We start from the raw sequence: 20413 nt of genomic DNA on the forward strand, positions 1-20413 counted from the left end.
TGACATCTACTACACTATCTGTACTCAGTAATAAATCACTGTTATCTGTGGTGTTACATAGGACTGCAGGTGACATCTACTACATTATCTGTACTCACAGAGCTATCACTGTATTATCTGTGGTGTTACATAGGACTGCAGGTGACATCTACTACCTTATCTGCACTCAGAGAGTTATCACTGTGTCATCTGTGGTGTTGCATAGGACTGCAGGTGACATCTACTACATTATCTGTACTCAGGCATTTATCATTGTGTTATCTGTAATGTTACATAGGACTGCAGGTGACATCTGCTACATTATCTGTACTCAGTAATAAATCACTGTGTTATCTGTGGTGTTACATAGGACTGCAGGTGACATCTACTACACTATCTGTACTCAGTAATAAATCACTGTTATCTGTGGTGTTACATAGGACTGCAGGTGACATCTACTACACTATCTGTACTCGGTGATCAGAGAACGCCTCCATACAGTTCTCTCGTGCCACTCCCTATACACACACAGCGCACACATATACCGTGACGGTGTCCGGGGTACTCACCCATGTCTCTCCTGAGTTGGGGTGGGGTGGGCAGGCAGCAGCCCAGTATTCCAGTTGAGTGCATGATGTGATCTGACACCCAGGACCTGGGGGGAGAGCTTTATACAGTGGGAGGAGAGACCCCATACTCAGAAGGGGCCAGCCAGAATCCCATCATTGCCTCATTCCACACAGTAGAGCGCTAGCTCCTATGACAAGATCCTGATGTCGCACCCTGGAGCCCCCACCTATTATAAATGTGCGGGTCATTAGTGCATCATTGTGACCCCGCAAATGGGGGGCAGTCTGTACACAGGGTAATTCTATGTTTAGATTCACCTAATCTCCATCATTACTCAATTAACACCTTGTTGCCCGCCCCCTTATAATTCTACGACCCCTCCCCAGCTGTTGTCACCACATCTGCTATGAGGGGCTCCTTGTGTCTGCACTGATACATCCACTATCCTAGAAGTTCCACTGTCACACAAAAGGTTTAGACGTTCTATTTTTTGGATTGGGCTGGTGGGGGGGACAGTGACGACCAGTTTACCGGGAACAATGAGATCATGAGAAGGTTTATTCAACATGGCTGGACCACTAAGTGGTCATCAGAAGGTCAATGATGTCCTAAGGGACAGAGTTGGTCACCATCACAATGGACCACTAGGGACTATATGGATCTTATTAGACTACCAGGGACTGTATGGGACCGCCAGAATTGTAGACTTTCTCACTGGGCCACAATAGGAAACTATTTCACTAGTCCACCAGGGACTATTTAGAAATACCATCTTAGTGGACCACCAGGGACTGTATCGGACTAGTAGAATTTAGAGACTATCTCACTGGGTCAACGGGAGCTGGGTATTATCTCAGTGGATCAACACAATGATAGATTAGCATTAGGAGTGGATTGGATCCCCATACAAAAATTAGATAGTCTATGGGTAAGGATAAGATGGTTTATCAGCAGGTCAGTAGGCGTTAATAGATCACCAGGGAGTAGATGAAGCTCACTCATCTGTGGTCATAGGGTCACAGTCTGGGCATTTTAGGGCTATGTTCTGTGCTGGTCATGGAAGCATAGTCAGAGCTGGTCACTGAGCTGTGGTCATTGAAGAATGGTCTGGGTATCTTCAGGCTATGGTCACTGAGCTGTGGTCATGAAGACATGGTTTGGGTATCTAACGACTATGGAAAGGGCTGGCCAAAAGGCAGTGGTCATGGAATCATTATCTGGGGATCAGGGCATTTGGTGCTATGGTCAGGGATGGTTATTGTGCTGTGGTCATGGGGGTATGAAATATGTGTCATGTGGTAAAAATCAGGGATGGTCACCGTTTTGTTGCTAAGGAGGCATGTTCTTGGCATTTGTGGGCTATAATTAGGGCTGGTCACTGAGCTGTGATCATGGAGGCATGGTCTGGGCACCTTGGTGTATGAGTGATGGTCACTGAGCTGTGGTCATGGAGGTATGGTCTGAGCACCTTGGTCTATCAGTGATGGTCACTGAGCTGTGGTCATGGAGGTATGGTCTGAGCACCTTGGTCTATCAGTGATGGTCACTGAGCTGTGGTCATGGAGGCATGGTCTGAGCACCTTGGTGTATGAGTGATGGTCACTGAGCAGTGGTCATGGAGGCATGGTCTAGGCACCATGGTCTATCAGGGATGGTCACTGAGCTGTAATCTTAAAGGCATGGTCTGGGCACCTTGGTCTATCAGGGATGGTCACTGTGCTGTTCTTAAGGAAGTATGTTCTGGGCATTTGTGAGCTATAATTAGGGCTGGTCACTGAGCTGTGGTCATGGAGGCATGGTCTGGGCACCTTGGAGTATGAGTGATGGTCACTGAGCTGTGGTCATGGAGGCATGGTCTGGGCACCTTGGTGTATGAGTGATGGTCACTGAGCTGTGGTCATGGAGGCATGGTCTGAGCAACTTGGTCTATCAGGGATGGTCACTGAGCTGTAATCTTAAAGGCATGGTCTGGGCACCTTGGTCTATCAGGGATGGTCACTGTGCTGTTCTTAAGGAAGTATGTTCTGGGCATTTGTGGGCTATAATTAGGGCTGGTCACTGAGCTGTTGTCATGGAGGCATGGTCTGGTCACCTTGATCTATCCGGGCTGGTCACTAAGCTGTGGTCATGCAGGCATGGCCTGGGCACCTTGATCTATCAGGGCTGGTCACTGAGCTGTGGTCATTAAGGCATGGCCTGGGCACCTTGATCTATCAGGGCTGGTCACTGAGCTGTGGTCATGGAGGCATGGTCTATCAGGGCTGGTCACTGAGCTGTGGTCATGGAGGCATGGTCTGAGTTACTTTGGGAAATGGTCAGGACTCATTTCTCCATGGACAACCCTGTTGTAAATGTTTGAAAAACATAAGCATCTGTTACTATTGTTTAGCTGAACCATTGGATCATACCAAGTATGAACATGGAGGGCAACTGGGCGCTACAATCCCAATTGTATGTTATTTATAGTCATGTATGGTGCCTTTTTGCATCCTCTATTATTATATATTTACCTCCTTCCCCTGAGGTGATGTCTTGTGAACGTCCCTCAGCAGGCCCCATAAATACTTGAATGTGCACTCCTGCAGCCTGTGTCAATAGAAGTGCTGCCATTTGCTCAGATCTCTTGGTGTTCTATCTCCCTGGCTTCCTCTCTGTGTTTTACTTTCTCTCTCCCTCCTATTTTCCCTGCCTGTGATCAGAGCATGCTCTCCCCTGGGATGTTGCTGGGTGCGCTTGGTCCTTTAATCTGCATCACACTCTATGTGTCATATTCTGCACCTGCCCAGCAAGTGTGGGAATGTCAAGTGTCCCATCCCAGCAGCAGAGATGCCACCAGCTACTCCCCTCCTGAGTCCTCTGATCTCTAATTTACAGTATGTCCTTCCCAACCCTCACCAGAGAGCCCAGCAAAGCACCAGGCTGAGGGTTATTCTATAATGTAAAGCTCTACACAGAATCTGGTCCATTATATACTGTACTATGTAGATCTTGCTACGGTCCATGATGTAATGTTTTAGGTAGCACCTGATATGGCCCATAATGTAATGTTCTAGGTAGAACTAGGTATGGTCCATGATGTGATATTCTAGGTACCACCTGATATGGCCCATGATATAATGTTCTAGGTCGAACCTGATATGGTCCATGATGTAATGTTCTAGGTAGAACATGATATGGCCCATGATATAATGTTCTAGGTAGAACTTGATATGGTCCATGATTTAATCTTCTAGGTAGCACCTGATATGGCTTATGATGTGATATTCTAGATGGAACCTGATATGGCCCATGATATAATGTTCTAGGTCGCACCTGATATGGACCATGATGTAATGTTCTAGGTAGAACCTGATATGGACCATGATGTAATCTTCTAGGTAGCACCTGATATGGCTTATGATGTGATATTCTAGATGGAACCTGATATGGCCATGATGTAATGTTCTAGGCAGAACCTAATATGGTCAACGATTTAAAATCTAGGTAGAACCTGATATGGCCCATGATGTTATGGTCTAGGTAGAACCTGATATGGCCCATGATGTTATGGTCTAGGTAGAACCTGATATGGCCCATGATGTTATGGTTTAGGTAGAACCTGATATGGCCCATGATGCGATATTCTAGGTGGAACCTGATATTGTCAATTATGTGATGTTGTAGGTAGAAACTGATATGGCTTATGATGTGATATTCTAGATGGAACCTGATATGGTCCATGATGTAATGTTCTATGTAGCACCTGATATTGTCTGTAATATAATGTTATAAGTAGAACCTGATATGGTCCATGATGTTATGGTCTAGGTATAACCTGGTATGTTTCATGAAATATTCTAGGTAGAACCTGTTATGGTTTGTGATGTAATGTTCTAGGTAGAACTAGGCATAGTCCATGACGTGGTGTTTCAAGTAGAACATATGTAATGTTCTAGGTAGAACCTGCTATGGTCTACAATGTGATATTCTAGGTAGAACGTGTTATGGTCCATGGTGTAATGTTCTAGGTAGAATATGGTTTAGTCCATGATGTTATTCTCTACATAGAACTTTTGATGAGAACCCTCCAGTCCATCCACAGGTCATAGTGCAATGTTCTGTACTGAACCGTTCAGCGTTTCTCCCACAGTTTTCAGGTGGAATCAGAGCAATGTTCTACATAAGAAAATCTAAGGATCTTACATTAACCACCAGAATACACGGACTTGCTCAGCAGAGAACCAGTGATGGTCTAGCCTGGTATCTAGGCAGTATCGGAAAGGAGATGTCTCAGAACCAAATGTGAAAATGTAATGCTCTTCGTAAATCCAGACATAATCACACCATGGTGCTATGTTACTGAAGCCAACGATAGAATTTCTCAGAATCTTCCTGGACAATCCTGTGTTCTGGCTCATGACGTAAGATTTTACCTAGTAGCAAATTAAGAATCTTCCACAATTTTCTGGAGTCGTGGTCTCCTACATGTGGACTTTCAGATCTACACCTTCATCATGTACGGACAGCTACAGATTAGAGATTGCTGCTCTAGAGCTTATTATTATTATTATTTATTGTTATAGCGCCATTTATTCCATGGCGCTTTACATGTGAGGGGGGTATACATAAAAACAAGTACAATAATCTTAAACAATACAAGTCATAACTGGTACAGGAGGAGAGAGGACCCTGCCCGCGAGGGCTCACAATCTTCAAGGGATGGGTGAGGATACAGTAGGCGAGGGTAGAGCTGGTCGTGCAGCGGTTTGGTCGATCGGTGGTTACTGCAGGTTATAGGCTTGTCGGAAGAGGTGGGTCTTCAGGCTCTTTTTGAAGGTTTCGATGGTAGGTGAGAGTCTGATATGTTGTGGTAGAGAGTTCCAGAGTAGGGGTGATGCGCGAGAGAAATCTTGTATGCGATTGTGGGAAGAGGAGATAAGAGGGGAGTAGAGAAGGAGATCTTGTGAGGATCGGAGGTTGCGTGCAGGAAAGTACCGGGAGACGAGGTCACAGATGTATGGAGGAGACAAGTTGTGGATGGCTTTGTATGTCATGGTTAGGGTTTTGTAATGGAGTCTCTGGGCAATTGGGAGCCAGTGAAGGGATTGACAGAGGGGAGAAGCTGGGGAATAGCGGGGGGACAGGTGGATTAGTCGGGCAGCAGAGTTTAGAATAGATTGGAGGGGTGCGAGAGTGTTTGAGGGGAGGCCGCAGAGCATGAGGTTGCAGTAGTCAAGGCGAGAGATGATGAGGGCATGGACTAGGGTTTTTGCAGATTCTTGGGTGAGGAATGAACGGATGCGTGAAATATTTTTGAGTTGAAGTCGGCAGGAAGTGGAAAGGGTTTGGATATGTGGTTTGAAGGAGAGATCAGCATCAAGGATTACTCCGAGGCAGCGAGCTTGTGGGACTGGGGAGAGTGGGCAGTCATTTACTGTAATTGATAGGTTCGTAGGGGGGGTCACGTGAGATGGGGGAAAGATGATGAATTCTGTTTTGTCCATGTTGAGTTTCAGATATCTAGTGGAGAAGAAGGATGAAATAGTGGACAGACTTCACTTCATGTGGAAAGAAAGGGTCTGCAGACCCTCAACCTAAGGGTCTCATAATGTAAAACACTCAACAATGGATCTGTCATATCCTAATCAACCACTGGAGGCGCAGTATATGTTGTCCATAAAGTAAGGATTACAGTCAGCTGTAGAGATAAATATCATAATGTACAAGAAAGTGATGTAGGAAAAAGGAACCGTCCCTCATATTATAATGGGGGAGTGAGAGTGTCCATAAGCATGCTAACAAATTCCACAGAAAAAGCCAGCAGAATAGTGAGTGCAGCTCTGGAGTATAATACAGGAGGTAACTCAGGATCAGTAATGTATGTACACAGTGACTGCACCAGCAGAAAAGTGAGTGCAGCTTTGGAGTATAATACAGGAGGTAACTCAGGATCAGTAATGTAATGTATGTACACAGTGACTGCACCAGCAGAATAGTGAGTGCAGCTCTGGGGTATAATACAGGAGGTAACTCAGGATCAGTAATGTAATGTATACAGTGTCTACACCAGCAGAATAGTGAGTGCAGCTCTGGAGTATAATACAGGATGTAACTCAGGATCAGTAATGTAATGTATGTACACAGTGACTGCACCAGCAGAATAGTGAGTGCAGCTCTGGAGTATAATACAGGATGTAACTCAGGATCAGTAATGTAATGAATGTACTCAGTTACTGGACCAGCAGAATAGTGAGTGCAGCTCTGGAGTATAATACAGGATGTAACTCAGGATCAGTAATGTAATGTATGTACACAGTGACTGCACCAGCAGAATAGTGAGTGCAGCTCTGGAGTATAATACAGGATGTAACTCAGGATCAGTAATGTAATGTATGTACACAGTGACTGGACCAGCAGAATAGTGAGTGCAGCTCTGGGGTATAATACAGGATGTAACTCAGGATCAGTAATGTAATGTATGTACACAGTGACTGCACCAGCAGAATAGTGAGTGCAGCTCTGGAGTATAAAACAGGAGGTAACTCAGGATCAGTAATGTATGTACAGACCAAAAGTTTGGACACACCTTCTCATTCAAAGAGTTTTCTTAATTGTCATGACTATGAAAATTGTAGATTCACTCTGAAGGCATCAAAACTATGAATTAACACATTTGGAATTATATAATTAACAAAAAAGTGTGAGACAACTGAAAATATGTCATATTCTAAGTTCTTCAAAGTAGCCACCTTTTGCTTTGACTACTGCTTTGCACACTCTTGGCATTCTCTTGATGAGCTTCAAGAGGTTGTCACCGGAAATGGTTTTCACTTCACAGGCGTGCCCTGTCAGGTTTCTTGCCTTATAAATGGGGTTGGGACCATCAGTTATTTTGTGCAGAAGTCTGGTGGATACACAGCTGATAGTCCTACTGAATAGACTGTTAGAATTTGTATTATGGCAAGAAAAAAGCAGCTGAGTAAAGAAAAACGAGTGGCCATCATTACTTTAAGAAATGAAGGTCAGTCAGTCCGAAAAATTGGGAAAACTTTTAAAGTGTCCCCAAGTGCATTGGCAAAAACCGTCAAGCGCTACAAAGAATCTGGCTCACATGAGGACAGCCCCAGGAAAGGAAGACGAAGAGTCACCTCTGCTGCGGAGGATAAGTTCATCCGAGTCACCAGCCTCAGAAATCGCAGGTTAACAGCAGCTCAGATTAGAGACCAGGTCAATGCCACACAGAGTTCTAGCAGCAGACACATCTCTACAACAACTGTTAAGAGGAGACTTTGTGCAGCAGGCCTTCATGGTAAAATAGCTGCTAGGAAACCACTGCTAAGGACAGGCAACAAGCAGAAGAGACTTGTTTGGGCTAAAGAACACAATGAATGGACATTAGACCAGTGGAAATCTGTGCTTTGGTCTGATGAGTCCAAATTTGAGATCTTTGGTTCCAACCACGTCTTTGCGCGACGCAGAAAAGGTGAATGGATGGACTCTACATGCCTGGTTCCCACCGTGAAGCATGGAGGAGGAGGTGTGATGGTGTGGGGGGGGCTTTGCTGGTGACACTATTGGGGATTTATTCAAAATTGAAGGCATGCTGAACCAGTATGGCTACCACAGCATCTTGCAGCGCCTTGCTTTTCCATCCTTTATTTTTCAGCAGGACAATGACCCCAAACACACCTCCAGGCTGTGTAAGGGCTATCTGACCAAGGAGAGTGATGGGTGCTACGCCAGATGACCTGGCCTCCACAGTCACCAGACCTGAACCCTATCGATATGGTTTGGGATGAGCTGGACCGCAGAGTGAAGGCAAAAGGGCCAACAAGGGCTAAGCATCTCTGGGAACTCCTTCAAGACTGTTGGAAGACTATTTCCGGTGACTACCTCTTGAAGCTCATCAAGAGAATGCCAAGAGTGTGCAAAGCAGTAATCAAAGCAAAAGGTGGCTACTCTGAAGAACCTAGAATATAAGACATATTTTCAGTTGTTTCACACTTTTTGGTAATTATATAATTCCACATGTGTTAATTCATAGTTTTGATGCCTTCAGAGTGAATCTACAATTTTCATAGTCATGAAAATAAAGAAAACTCTTTGAATGAGGTGTGTCCAAACTTTTGGTCTGTACTCTATGTACACAGTGACTGGACTAGCAATGTAATGTATGTACACAGTGACTACACCAGCAGAACAGTGAGTGCAGCTCTGGAGTATAATACAGGATGTAACTCAGGATCAGTAATGCAATGTATGTACACAGTGACTGCACCAGCAGAATAGTGAGTGCAGCTCTGGAGTATAATACAGGATGTAACTCAGGATCAGTAATGTAATGTATGTACACAGTGATTGCACCAGCAGAATAGTGAGTGCAGCTCTGGGGTATAATACAGGATGTAACTCAGGATCAGTAATGTAATGTATGTACACAGTGACTGCACCAGCAGAATAGTGAGTGCAGCTCTGGAGTATAATACAGGATGTAACTCAGGATCAGTAATGTAATGTATGTACACAGTGACTGCACCAGCAGAATAGTGAGTGCAGCTCTGGAGTATAATACAGGATGTAACTCAGGATCAGTAATGTAATGTATGTACACAGTGACTGCACCAGCAGAATAGTGAGTGCAGCTCTGGTGTATAATACAGGATGTAACTCAGGATCAGTAATGTAATGTATGTACACAGTGACTGCACCAGCAGAATAGTGAGAGCAGCTCTGGAGTATAATACAGGATGTAACTCAGGATCAGTAATGTAATGTATGTACACAGTGACTGCACCAGCAGAATAGTGAGAGCAGCTCTGGAGTATAATACAGGATGTAACTCAGGATCAGTAATGTAATGTATGTACACAGTGACTGCACCAGCAGAATAGTGAGTGCAGCTCTGGGGTATAATACAGGATGTACAGTTCTGGCCGAAAGTATTGACACCCCTGCAATTCTGTCAGATAATACTCAGTTTCTTCCTGAAAATGATTGCAAACACAAATTCTTTGGTATTATTATCTTCATTTAATTTGTCTTAAATGAAAAGACACAAAAAGAATTGTCCTAAAGCCAAATTGGATATAATTCCACACCAAACATAAAAAAAGAGGGTGGACAAAAGTATTGGCACTGTTGGAAAAATCATGTGATGCTTCTCTAATTTGTGTAATTAGCAGCACCTGTAACTTCCCTGTGGCACCTAACAGGTGTTGGCAATAACTAAATCACACTTGCAGCCAGTTGACATGGATTAAAGTTGACTCAACCTCTGTCCTGTGTCCTTGTGTGCACCACATTGAGCATGGAGAAAAGAAAGAAGACCAAAGAACTGTCTGAGGACTTGAGAAACCAAATTGTGAGGAAGCATGAGCAATCTCAAGGCTACAAGTCCATCTCCAAAGACCTGAATGTTCCTGTGTCTACCGTGCGCAGTGTCATCAAGAAGTGTAAAGCCCATGGCACTGTGGCTAACCTCCCTTGATGTGGACGGAAAAGAAAAATTGACAAGAGATTTCAACGCAAGATTGTGCGGATGTTGGATAAAGAACCTCGACTAACATCCAAACAAGTTCAAGCTGCCCTGCAGTCCGAGGGTACAACAGTGTCAACCCGTACTATCCATCGGCGTCTGATTGAAAAGGGACTGTATGGTAGGAGACCCAGGAAGACCCCACTTCTTACCCTGAGACATAAAAAAGCCAGGCTGGAGTTTGCCAAAACTTACCTGAAAAAGCCTAAAACATTTTGGAAGAATGTTCTCTGGTCAGAGGAGACAAAAGTAGAGCTTTTTGGGCAAAGGCATCAACAGAGTTTACAGGAGAAAAAAAAGAGGCATTCAAAGAAAAGAACACGGTCCCTACAGTCAAATATGGCGGAGGTTCCCTGATGTTTTGGGGTTGCTTTGCTGCCTCTGGCACTGGACTGCTTGACCGTGTGCATGGCATTATGAAGTCTGAAGACTACCAACAAATTTTGCAGTATAATGTAGGGCCCAGTGTGAGAAAGCTGGGTCTCCATGGGTCTTCCAGCAGGACAATGACCCAAAACACACTTCAAAAAGCACTAGAAAATGGTTTGAGAGACAGCACTGGAGACTTCTAAGGTGGCCAGCAATGAGTCCAGACCTGAATCCCATAGAACACCTGTGGAGAGATCTAAAAATGGCAGTTTGGAGAAGGCACCCTTCTAATATCAGGGACCTGGAGCAGTTTGCCAAAGAAGAATGGTCTAAAATTCCAGCAGAGCATTGTAAGAAACTCATTGATGGTTACCGGAAGCGGTTGGTCGCAGTTATTTTGGCTAAAGGTTGTGCAACCACGTATTAGGCTGAGGGTGCCAATACTTTTGTCTGGCCCATTTTTGGAGTTTTGTGTGAAATGATCAATGTTTTGCTTTTTGCTTCATTCTCTTTTGTGTTTTTTCATTTAAGACAAATTAAATGAAGATAATAATACCAAAGAATTTGTGTTTGCAATCATTTTCAGGAAGAAACTGAGTATTATCTGACAGAATTGCAGGGGTGTCAATACTTTTGGCCACAACTGTAACTCAGGATCAGTAATGTATGTACACAGTGACTGCACCAGCAGAATAGTGAGTGCAGCTCTGGAGAATAACACAGGATGTAACTCAGGATCAGTAATGTCATGTATGTACACAGTGACTGCACCAGCAGAATAGTGAGTGCAGCTCTGGAGAATAATGCAGGATGTAACTCAGGATCAGTAATGTCATGTATGTACACAGTGAATGGACCAGCAGTATAGTGAGTGCAGCTCTGGGGTATAATACAGGAGGTAACTCAGGATCAGTAATGTATGTACACAGTGACTGCACCAGCAGAACTGCAACTCTGGAGTATAATACAGGATGTAACTCAGAATAGCCCAATGTTTTCCTCTTAGCCATTCTTAGGTGTTTTTAGCTGTGGTTTTGGGTCATTTTCCTGTTGCAAGACCCATGACCCGTGACTGAGACCAAGCTTTCTGACACTGGGCAGCACATTTCTCTCTAGAATCCCTTGATAGTCTTGAGATTTAATTGTAACCTGCACAGATTCTAGATACCCTGTGCCAGATGCAGCAAAGCAGCTCCAAAACATAACAGAGCCTCCTCCATGTTTCACAGTAGGGACAGCGTTCTTTTCTTGACATGTTTCATTTTTCAGTCTGTGAACATAGAGCTGAGGTGCCTTGCCAACTAGTTCCATTTTTGTCTCATCTGTCCAAAGGACATTCTCCCAGAAGCATTGTAGCTTGTCAATATGCAGTTTGACAAATTCCAGTCTGGCTTTTATATATTTTTTCAACAATGGCGTCCTCCTTGGTCGTCTCCCATGAAGTCCACTTTGGCTCATACGACGGATGGTGTGATGTGACACTTATGTTCCTTGAGCTTGAAGTTCACCTTTAATCTGTTTAGTAGTTTTTCTGGGCTTTTTTGTTACCATTCGTATTATCCGTCTCTTTGATTTGTCATCAGTTTCCCTCCTGCGGCCACGTCCAGGGAGGTCGGCTACAATACCATGGAGCTTACATTTCTGAATAATATGTGCAGCTGTAGTCACAGGAACATCGAGCTGCGTGGAGATATTTTCAGGCTTACCATCATTTCTGTCCAGGCCTATTTCATGATTGTTATTTTTTTGAAAAATTCTGTGGAAGCATGGCTGAAAAGAACACTGTCCCTACTGTGAAACATGGAGGAGGCTCTGTTATGTTCTGGGGCTGCTTCTGACTTTCATTTGTTCGTTTTCATACATTTTTGATTTATTACTACTTTTGTCAGATTCAAGTTATTTCTGTGACCATTGTGGATTTTTCTGTCATTAAACGAGGGGGACCAACAATTTTGACCAAGTGTGTAATATATGTACACAGTGAATGCACCAGAAGAATTCTGAGTGCTGCTCTGGAGCAGGAGCATAACAAAAGGTCTGCTGCAGTGCCTCACCATGCTCAGCAATTCTCCTCTATAAAGGTGCAGCTATGATCAGTGACTCCATCTTTGCTGCGTTGTCTATTGAAATTTCAGGAACTCATATCTGCCTCATGTCTTGTCACAGACATAGGTCACTGCTATTTTTTTCCACCATGCTTTACACTTCAGCTCTACTTTATTAGAACACAATTTTGTCATTACGCGTAGCTGTTTTGGCCATTTGCATGTAAGGTGAAAAGGTCTGAAACCTACCTTATGTCGTTCAGGGGCTGGAGCAGCTGCTCTGTACGTCCCTTATACTTTACACTTCAGCTCCAATTGTCTACTGTACCTTAGGGGCTGAAAACCATTACATAAAGTTTGTAGCTCCTTCCCCTCCTTGAAGACGCTGTAGGCTACAGACTTATTACAAATGACAGCGCTGTGAGAGGCCTCATATTATTAGTGCCGGTCAGGCCATGTTCACACGGTCAGTATTTTACATCAGTAGTTGCAGCCAAAACCAGGAGGGTGATAAATACAGAAGTGGTGCCGTGATTCTATCACCCTCCTGGTTTTGGCTACAAATACTGATGTAAAATACTGACCGTGTGAATGTGGCCTCAGGGCGCAGTACGAGGGGCGATCCAAAAGTAATGATAATCAATAATAAACAATGAATATAGTCAAAAATTTTTTTTTATTTTTCTACATAGTCTCCTAACAAGTCTATACATTTAGTCCATCTCTTTTCTAAACTTAGAATTCCCTTCGAAAAAATTCTTGATCTTGACCCTCAAAAAACTCCCCAACAGCGGTTATCACGTCGCTATTGTCAAATTTCTTGCCCCGAAGGTGTTCCTTGAGCCGAGGAAAGTGAAAGAAGTCACTGGGGGGCTAGATCTGGTGAATAGGGGGGGTGTTCCACCAGTTCAAAGCCCGCTTCTTGAATGGTAGCCATGGCAACTGCAGCTTTGTGAGCCGGTGCGTTATCTTGGTGAAACAGCACTCCAGCCCGCAGTTTGCCGCGCCTTTTCTCCTTGATAGCCTCCCGCAATCTTATTTGTTCTGCGTAGTAGGAGCCCGTAATAGTGGCTCCCTTCTCCAAATAGTCCACCATAATAATTCCTTCAGCGTCCCAAAAAACGGGACGCCATAACCTTCCCTGCTGAGCTTGACACTTTGAATTTCTTCGGCGTCGGTTCGTCGGCTCGTTTCCATGTCATCGATTGTTTAGTTTCGGGAACAAAGTGGTGGATCCAGGTCTCATCCATGGTCAAAAAACGTGACAAAAAAATTCTCCTTGTCTGCTTGGAACTTTTCGAGATTTGCTATTGAAATGTCAACTCGTTTCTTCTTTTGCTCGTCGGCTAACATTTTTGGCACCCAACGCGCGGAGACCTTTCTCATATGCAATTCTTTTGCAAGGATTCTTTGAATACTGCCATATGAGATCCCAGTGACCTCAGCTACATGCCTGATAGTCACTCTTCGATCTGCCAACACAACTTCTTCAACTTTTTTCATGTTTTCTTCATTGAGGGACGTGGATGGGCGTCCTTCGCGATGTTCATCTTCCGTCGATGTTCTTCCCAGCTTAAATTCCTTGGCCCAGCGTGCAACTGTGGAATATGGAGGAGAAGAGTCCCCCAATGTTTCCACCAAGTTGCTGTGTATGTCTTTGGTAGACATTTTTTTCCAAGCAGAGGTATTTGATGACAGCTCTGAGCTCGTTTTTTTCCCATTTTGATGTTCACTCCTTGGCAGTTCATATTCAAATGAATGTAGCTCCCGGGAATCGTGGCCTAGTTAAGTGATTTTTTTGTTCCTGGACTAGTGGGTACCTAAGAGAGAAGAAAACATTTTATTTTAATTTCTGTGTGCAATAGAAATAACCGATTATCATTACTTTTGGATCGCCCCTCGTATATGTTGGCGCTACCCACTCTGATCACTGAATAAATAAGTCTTGTATTCATCCAGGATTTTCTCACAAGCACTGGATATTCCCGGGAGATGGGGCTGCTGTGTGTGGGCTGAATACCACGGTCCAGCCAACAGGTGGCACCCTACCAGTACTCCCCGCTCACCGTCCGGGCACTTCTCACATAATTAGTGTCTTTATATTGTATTAGTGCTAATTACTTTATGTTATTACCGTGACACCCGGAGACATCACACTCGCTCCATACACTGGCCGGGGTGTGCCAAGCTGTCACGCAGTGACGCCTATGTCACCCATCATGTACACTGTAAGACTGAAAGGTGTATGAGGAGGGTTGCTTTTATTTAGGTATTATACCCCAGAGCTGCACTCACTATTCTGCTGGTGCAGTCACTGTGTGCATACATTACATTACTGATCCTGAGTTACATCCTGTATTATACTCCAGAGCTGCACTCACTATTCTGCCGGTGCAGTCACTGTGTACATACATTACATTACTGATCCTGAGTTACATCCTGTATTATACTCCAGAGCTGCACTCACTATTCTGCCGGTGCAGTCACTGTGTACATACATTACATTACTGATCCTGAGTTACATCCTGTATTATACTCCAGAGCTGCACTCACTATTCTGCCGGTGCAGTCACTGTGTACATACATTACATTACTGATTCTGAGTTACACCCTGTATTATACCCCAGAGCTGCACTCACTATCCTGCTGGTGCAGTCACTGTGTACATACATTACATTACTGATCCTGAGTTACATCCTGTATTATACTCCAGAGCTGCACTCACAATCCTGCTGGTGCAGTCACTGTGTACATACATTACATTACTGATCCTGAGTTACATCCTGTATTATACTCCAGAGCTGCACTCACTATTCTGCTGGTGCAGTCACTGTGTACATACATTACATTACTGATCCTGAGTTACATCCTGTATTATACTCCAGAGCTGCACTCACTATTCTGCTGGTGCAGTCACTGTGTACATACATTACATTACTGATCCTGAGTTACATCCTGTATTATACCCCAGAGCTGCACTCACTATTCTGCTGGTGGAGCCTGCGATGAGACAGGTGGTGGATTTCAGATGACTAATAGACATCACATTCCCTGATTTTGCTGGGAGATACATAGCAGGTAAAGTTTTAGGCAGGTGTTGAAAAATGCCTCAGAATAAGAAGCTTAAGGCTATGTACCCACGTATGCAGAAAATCTCTGCATGAAAACCGGACTCCTTCCCAGAAAACGCGCGTTTTTTCCGTGTGTTTTCCGTGCAAAAACCACGCGGTTTTTATGCTTTTTTTTCCACGCATCTTCAGTCTCATAGAAAATAGCTAGGTACGTGGACTTTTCCACAAAATTAATGAGCATGCTACAGTTTTTACCGCGGTAAAAAACGCATCAATGAGCACAAAAAGTGCGGAATTCATTGAAATGAATCAGATGCTTTTTGTATGCGATTTTGAAGCGTTTTTACCGGGAAAACCGCTTACGTGAGCACACAGCCTTGAAAATCAAAAAGTTTATTTTTATCGATTAACTAAATGGAAAATGAGTGAAGAAAAGTTGAATGTAAATCCCGTCAATAATTGTCCTTTCATCTCCTCTCGGTCACTCGTACAGTCAGGGATTTTTAGAATTGTACACATTTATACGAAAATGAGTATTGATTGTAAGTCAAAAGCAGCCGAGCACCGTGCCGCAGAGTGCGACGCCCCCCGGAGCCAGAAGGGACCACTACCATTAATCACATCATGTACTTTGTGGAGAATAGCAATACAAATAGACATAAAACACAAAGTAACACAATAACACACTCCTCCTGTGTGAGGGGCGGCAGGACACACACCCAGCACACACAAATCCTACATACGTAATACACATGCAGGTGAGCTAACAAATAGTGTTGTCCCAAAGGAATTAAGCACTTATCACCAGACAACCATGTATATGTCATAATATAAAATGTGATTGTCCTGAATCATAGTGCTGGTGCCTACAATACAAATGTCCACTGTTGCTCACAGTCCATTATTTAGCTAGTAGTGTATAAGCAGCACAATGCTGTCAATGTTGATATATGCAGGGACCCTGCTGATAAAACTTATAAGTAATGTATAGTGATCCGGTCTGCCCACCATCCTCTGCCCCGACGCGCGTTCCGTCCAACACTTCCTCTGTGGGGGAGGAGGGACGCAGGTCCTTTTAAAGTGATGCAATGCCAATGAGAAGTTGTACGGCGCAGTTATGCGAGTCAGGCAGATTGCCGGGAGCATGATGCGGCGCACTGTGCTGTGGGTCCACCCCAAGGTAAACACTGGAGGTTTTATCTTGTTATTTTGTATTGTATGTATTTTGCTATTCTTAATAAAGTACATCATATGATTTATTTATGGCAGTGGTCACTTCTACTAGGCGGATCGTCCAATGCGGCACAGCGGTAGGATCTCCCCCTTTTGTTTCAAATGAGTATTGAGTATTTTTATTCTGTAAAGGGTAATATAGTATTTAAGATGATGTTGTCGGAGTAGTGGAAACAACGGTAACAGAAACAGCTGCGTATGAAACCTAAAACTGGGCGAGGACCAGCCAAACTGTGCCACAAAGGTGAGGTTGTTGAAAACCATTTCATGTCACAGAGAATACACCATAGGAAGATTGAACACAGCTACAAGACAAAAGGTAGTTCTACTGCATCAGCAAGGTGTCACCCAGGGAAAGATGCTAATTATGCAAATTGTCTCTTCAGAGAGGAAGAGGACTAGAACTCTAGTGCCACCTATTGGCAGTAACAATCCTAGAAGTCAATGTTGACCTTTTAACAAGCCTTGTTACATGACTTGGGATAAAAGTCAAGCCAGAATCTCAATTTGCAGACACTGTTTTGGAGTACCAGGGAAAGATGTGACAAAAGTCTGGGGGGACGTCTAGATTCAAGATGTGCTATCCAAGTTCTATGGAAGCACCAAGAAATGGGCATCATTGAGGACCATAGACACAGTGGTCAGGCCAAAGAAACTTAGCACAGCAGATGAAGAAACCATTGTGATTACTCCACTTAAAATATCAGATGTTCAGCAGTGCCATCAACTCACAACTGGGACCAGCTGCATCCATCTTGTGTTCGGAGAAGTTTGGCCAGAAGTCATCTTCATGGAAGAGTTACAGCCGAACCCCAAACCTTCTACATGGAAACAAGTGACTCAACTCTGCACAAAAACTGAGGATCCGGGGTGCAGATAATGTCAGCAGGACTGAGGAGTACACTATGAAATATTCAGCTGGAACAGAAGCAGACTATTTCCAGAGGGCCGGAGAGCGGCACAATAATGAGGGTCTGCAGGAGCAGTGACACCCAATGGAGGGTCCTACAGGTTTGTGGCTGCATTTCAGCAGATGGAGCTGTGGATTTGGTCAGGATTAATGGTGTCCTCAATGCTGAGAAATACAGGCAGACACCGACCCATCATGTAATATGATCAGACAGCCGTCTGATTAGCTCCAAATTTATTCTGCAGCCGGACAACAACCCCCAATATACAGCCAATATCACTAATATCGAGGAGTCCTGGGGGTAATGACCCGGCCCCTCAGAGCCCTGATCTCCCATCATCCCGTCTGTCTGGGATCACATGAAGAGACAGATTCAGTTCACTGCCCTGTATCTAAATATCCGGGATCAGGGGGTCTTGCTGGCCCCCCGGACAGTGCCCCCTTTTAGGAGAATGTTTTTCTAATGTGCTATCTCCACCTGTTCCATGGGGGATTCGTCCTTTCTCCCTGGTGGGCAGGTGGAGGTTTGTCCTTCCAGGTCCCCATGTGACTGCACATGGTGTGGGAGTGAGGGGTTAATGGCGGTCAAGTTTGCACCTATCTGTGAAATTAGTACAAAGAAGCAGCTCTGCGTCTGCAGCCCCATGTCACCTCCTTATGAGGGACATCTGCGAAGACCTGTTATTGTAAGGGGTGATGGTCGCGAGCCCCTACTAATATGCAACATAGAATTCTGCTATTGAGGGCTACTACCCCCATTGTGTGATATCACTGAGCACAACAACCACCATTGTGTGATATCACTGAGCACAACAACCACCATCGTGTGATATCACTGAGCACAACCACCATCGTGTGATATCACTGAGCACTACTACCCCCATCATGTGATATCACTGAGCACTACTACCCCCATCATGTGATATCACTGAGCACAACAACCACCATCGTGTGATATCACTGAGCACAACAACCACCATCGTGTGACATCACTGAGCACAACAACCACCATCGTGTGATATCACTGAGCACTACTACCCCCATCGTGTGACATCACTGAGCACTACTACCCCCATCGTGTGATACCACTGAGCACTACTACCACCATCGTGTGACATCACTGAGCACTACTACCACCATCGTGTGACATCACTGAGCACTACTACCACCATCGTGTGACATCACTGAGCACTACTACCCCCATCGTGTGACATCACTGAGCACTACTACCACAATCGTGTGACATCACTGAGCACTACTACCCCCATCATGTGAAATCACTGAGCACTACTACCCCCATCGTGTGATATCACTGAGCACAACAACCACCATCGTGTGACATCACTGAGTACTACTACCCCCATCGTGTGACATCACTGAGCACTACTACCCCCATCGTGTGACATCACTGAGCACTACTACCCCCATCGTGTGATATCACTGAGCACAACAACCACCATCATGTGATATCACTGAGCACAACCACCATTGTGTGATATCACTGAGCACTACTACCCCCATCATGTGATATCACTGAGCACTACTACCCCCATCATGTGATATCACTGAGCACAACAACCACCATCGTGTGACATCACTGAGCACTACTACCCCATCGTGTGATATCACTGAGCACAACAACCACCATCGTGTGATATCACTGAGCACTACTACCCCATCGTGTGATATCACTGAGCACTACTACCACCATCGTGTGACATCACTGAGTACTACTACCCCCATCGTGTGACATCACTGAGCACTACTACCACCATCGTGTGACATCACTGAGCACTACTACCACCATCGTGTGACATCACTGAGCACTACTACCCCCATCGTGTGACATCACTGAGCACTACTACCACAATCGTGTGACATCACTGAGTACTACCACCCCCATCGTGTGACATCACTGAGCACTACTACCCCCATCGTGTGAAATCACTGAGCACTACTACCCCCATCGTGTGATATCACTGAGCACAACAACCACCATCGTGTGATATCACTGAGCACTACCACCCCCATCGTGTGACATCACTGAGTACTACCACCCCCATCGTGTGAAATCACTGAGCACTACTACCCCCATCGTGTGATATCACTGAGCACTACTACCCCCATCGTGTGATATCACTGAGCACTAGTACCACCATCGTGTGACATCACTGAGCACTACTACCCCCATCGTGTGATATCACTGAGCACAACCACCATCGTGTGACATCACTGAGCACTACTACCCCCATCGTGTGATATCACTGAGCACTACTACCACCATCGTGTGACATCACTGAGCACTACTACCACCATCGTGTGACATCACTGAGCACTACTACCACCATCGTGTGACATCACTGAGCACTACTACCACCATCGTGTGACATTACTGAGCACTACTACCCCCATCATGTGATATCACTGAGCACAACAACCACCATCGCGTGACATCACTGAGCACTACTACCACCATCGTGTGATATCACTGAGCACTACTACCACCATCGTGTGACATCACTGAGCACTACTACCCCCATCGTGTGATATCACTGGGCACTACTACCCCCATCATGTGATATCACTGAGCACTACTACCTCCATCATGTGATATCACTGAGCACTACTACCTCCATCGCGTGACATCACTGAGCACTACTACCCCCAGCGTGTGACATCACTGAGCACTACTACCCCCATCATGTGACATCACTGAGCACTA

This window comes from Dendrobates tinctorius, unplaced genomic scaffold, assembly GCF_039654945.1.
Source record: "Dendrobates tinctorius isolate UK_male_01 unplaced genomic scaffold, ASM3965494v1 ptg000152l, whole genome shotgun sequence".
Lineage (NCBI taxonomy): Eukaryota > Metazoa > Chordata > Amphibia > Anura > Dendrobatidae > Dendrobates > Dendrobates tinctorius.